General features: G+C 41.8%; 1 long non-coding RNA gene across 1 annotated transcript; it reads left to right on the top strand.

Annotated features, from left to right (window-relative positions):
• The first annotated feature begins 895 nt into the window (after window positions 1-895).
• LOC106725872 lies at window positions 896-2,640 on the top strand. Its single transcript, XR_001361875.1, has 2 exons — window positions 896-2,252; window positions 2,323-2,640. It is a non-coding gene; the product is annotated as an uncharacterized LOC106725872 (long non-coding RNA).
• The last annotated feature ends 1,469 nt before the right edge of the window (window positions 2,641-4,109 follow it).

The following is a 4,109-nucleotide window of genomic DNA, read 5'->3' as shown; positions in this document are numbered from 1 at the left end:
CTTGACTTATAAAAAGGAAACTTTAGTTTTCAGGACGATCAACATTTGTGTGTTTCATCTTCCTTGAGATATTTTATTCATTAGTCATATTTCCCATAAATTTTAGTAAGTATAGCTTTCTTTAGGGTTGGAGGCAATTTTGAATAAAAGGGAACCCTTCAAATGTCAAATGAACTAAATTAAAATACTTAATATGTACCTACTCTGTGCTTGTGTTAATGCAAGTCCTGTGCTGTGTGCAGAAGACATGGGATGCAATTCCTGCCTGAGAGAACTTCATCCCTTTGCCGAGAACATCAGCTTTGTCTGGATGGCACAGTGAGGACGTGCATTGCAGAAGATGGCGTGGTGTCTCCAGCCTGCAGGGGGATTTTGTTCTGAAGCAGGGTTCTGCAGACTGCAGTCAGAGGCCAGCCACCTGTTGTTTTAAATAGTTTATTGTGGGGAGTGGCGTCAGAGGAATGGCATAGTGAGAGACACCCCCTTGGCCTCTCCCCCTGAAACTTGAACAAGTTGATCAACTAGAGCTCAACAAAGGATTCCCTGCTCTATCTAGAGGCGCTCCTGAGAGACCCACGCATTGAAGCATCTGAAGGTGGGCAAAGGGGAGCAAGCAGGGAGGCGAGGAGGGAGGACAGTTCAGATGGCCACATACACAGCCCTGCAGCCAAGGTGGCGGTAGCAGGCGCTTCCTTCGGCTTGGTGGAGCAGAGAGCCTCAGTGGGCATTCCAGCAGGGCAAGCTGTGAAAACTGTAGCTGTGTCCACCAGGACACCTGGGCGAGGACACAGTGCAAGGATTCTGCCATGCTGTCCGTCTGTCGGTGTTCCCGGGCATTCCAGCAGGGCAAGCTGTGAAAACTGTAGCTGCGTCAGCCAGGACACCTGGGCGAGGTCACAGTGCAGTGTCGGTGTTCCAAAGAATGGAGCCACAGAACCCTGCCACCCGTTGGACTCCGAAAGCTTGCTTCCTTTGCCTTTGGTGTCAGGTCAAGGAGCACATGATCTGCAAAGTGAGAAGTATTACAGCAGAATCACTGTTTCCCTCTGTGAGTGATCCTCAGGTGGAGCATGTGGGGGGAGGGGAACCAGTTGGAGGTCCGGGGTCACCATTATAGTGAGGGCAAACAAACCCCAGCCCCAAACAGCAAGCAGAATGGCTGTGCTGTTCTGTCTGAGGGCAGCTGCTGAAGTCAAAGGAGGGAGTTACAGAGGTAAAAATCGTATGATTCAGTGCCACCTACTGGAAAATAATAGACCTCTTCAGGGAAAGCTGCTAGAGAAAGGCCGATATCACACAGGTGCCGAGACAGAGGAGGCCAGTGAATACCATGGTATTCATAAAAAAATGAAAAATCTCCAAAAGCAAACTGGGACACATGGAAATATATGATATACATGACATAGAGAATTCAAAATTGCAGTTCTGAAAATACCAGGATGTGGGAGAATGCAGACAGGCAACTTAATGCATTCAGAAGACAAATTAACAAAACGAGTACTTTACCAAACAGATTGAAACTTTAAAAAAGAACCAATCAGAAATCCTGGAAATGAAGCATTCAGTTAAGGAGATTAGGGGTGAACTACTGAGCGTAGGAAACAAAGCTGACCAGATAGAGGAAAGAATTAATGATAGTAAAGATAGAAATCTGTAATGATGCAGAGGGATGAAGAGAGAGACCTGAGCATTAACAAAATAATTTAAAGAAAAAAGACCTCTACAAGAACTATCTGACTACATCAGAAAAAGCAATATAAGACTAATAAGCATACTGGAAGAAGAAGGGGAGAAGGGAACGGAGAGCCTCTTCAAACAGTCGATAAGAACTTCCCAAACCATGGAAAGAACTAGATCCTCAAATCCAAGAAGCAAACGGAACACCTAGTTACCTCAATTCAAAGAGGCCCTCTCCAAGGTACATTGTATTAAAAGTCAAAAATTAATGATAAGAAAAAATTCTCAAAGCAGCCAGGGAAAAGAAAGAAGTGACCTGCAAAGGAAAACCCATCAGGTTATCATTGGACTTCTCAGCAGAATCTACAGGCCAGAAGAAACTGGAACCAAATACTCAAAACAACTGAAAGAGAGAAATTACCAGACAAAGACAATATATCCAGCAAAGTTATCCTTTAGATATAAAGAAATAAAGACTTCCCCAGACATACAGCAGCTGAAGGAATTTATCATCAGAAAACCTTCATTGCAAGAAATACTCAGGGGGTTATTCTACCTGAAACAAAGAGCATAAGGTCAAAACACTACATGTAAGATCACCAGAAATACTCAGGGGGTTATTCTACCTGAAACAAAGAGCGTAAGGTCACAACACTACGTGTAAGATCACCAAAACTCTTAAAGCATAAACGGATAATTTGAGGGAGGTAGAACATAAAAGGGGAGGGAGGTAAAGGTCTGAACTGGCAAAGGAACATGGAGATCAGATGCACTCAAAAGGAAAAAAACTGTAGATATGCAACTTTCTTTTTCATAAACGTAATGATAACCACACACAAGAACACCAAAAGTAAGATACACCACTTAAAAAGAGAGGAATCAGAGGAAAGAAGTATGTAATACCACCAAACAAAAACAGCGGACAGAAACACAAAGGAAAAGAACCAATGGAGGCACAGAGCTCTCAGAAAATAAAGGATTAAATGGCTATAGGAAATCCTCATACATCAGTAAATACCCCAGGTTTGATTCCCAGTCAAGGGCACATACCTGGGTTGCAGATTTGATCCCTGGCCATGGTCAGAGCACATGTGGGAGGAAACCAATATCTCTCTCTCTGCCTCCCATCTCTCCCTCCCTCCCTCCCTCTCACCCTCCCTCCCTACAACACCCAACCATATGCTGCCTTCAAGAAACACATCTAAGCTGCAAAGACAAAGGTAGTTTCAACATGAAAGGATGGGAAATTATTCTCCAAGCAAATAATATCCACAGAAAAGCAAGTGTAGCCATACTTATATTTGACAAAATAGATTTCAAGGTAACAAAGACAACGAGACAAAGATGGACATTATATAGTGATAAAAGGGACACTACTTCAAGAAAACAATACTTCTTAATCTATATGCACCCAATCAGGGAGCACCAAAATATATAAAGCAACTACTCACAGAATTAAAGGGAGAAACCAATCAAAGCTGTCATAGTTGGGGTCCTTAATACTCCATTGACAGCTCTATAGATCACCCAAACAAAAAATCAATAAAAAAAAGTATCAGCCAATATCAGCCTTAAATGACACAATTGACCAAATGGACATAATTGACATTTACATCAGATTATACATTCTTCTCCAGTGCACGTGGATCATTCTCAAGGATAGACCATAGGTTGGGTCACAAAACTAGCCTCAACAAATTCAAGAAGATTGAAATTATCCCGTGCATATTCTCTGACACGATACCTTGAAATTAGAAATCAACTGCAAAGAGGAAGTAAAGAAACCAGCAAATACCGGGAGATTAAACAACATACTGCTAAAAAAATGACTGGGTCAAAGAAGAAATAAAAGGTGAGTTCAAAAGATATATATGCAACCCTGGCCAGTGTTGTTTAGTGGTTAGAGAGTAGTCCCACTCACTAAAGGGTCCAAGGTTTGATTCCCAGTCAAGGGCACATACCTGGGTTGCAGATTTGATCCCTGGCCATGGTCAGAGCACATGTGGGAGGAAACCAATATCTCTCTCTCTGCCTCCCATCTCTCCCTCCCTCCCTCCCTCTCACCCTCCCTCCCTTGCACTCTCTCTCTAAATCAGTGGAAAAAATATCCTCAGGTGAAGATTAACCAAAATATAAATTAAAAAAAAATTTTTAAAGATACATAGAGACAAATGAAAATGACAATACAACATATCAAAACTTCTGGGATGCAGTGAAAGCAGTACTAAGAGGGAGCTTTATATCATTACAGGCCTATCTCAAGAAACAGAAATCCCAGGTAAACAGTCTTAACATTACATCTTAAAGTACTAGAAAAAGAAGAACAAAAGCAACCCAAACTCAGCAGAAGAAAGAAAATAATAAAAATTAGATCAGAATGTAATGAAATAGAGGACAAAAAGACTATACAAAAATCAATACAACAAAGAGCT

This window comes from Myotis brandtii, unplaced genomic scaffold, assembly GCF_000412655.1.
Source record: "Myotis brandtii unplaced genomic scaffold, ASM41265v1 scaffold193, whole genome shotgun sequence".
NCBI lineage: Eukaryota > Metazoa > Chordata > Mammalia > Chiroptera > Vespertilionidae > Myotis > Myotis brandtii.
Note: the sequence above shows the minus strand (reverse complement) of the source record. Positions and strands in the feature narration are given on the sequence as shown.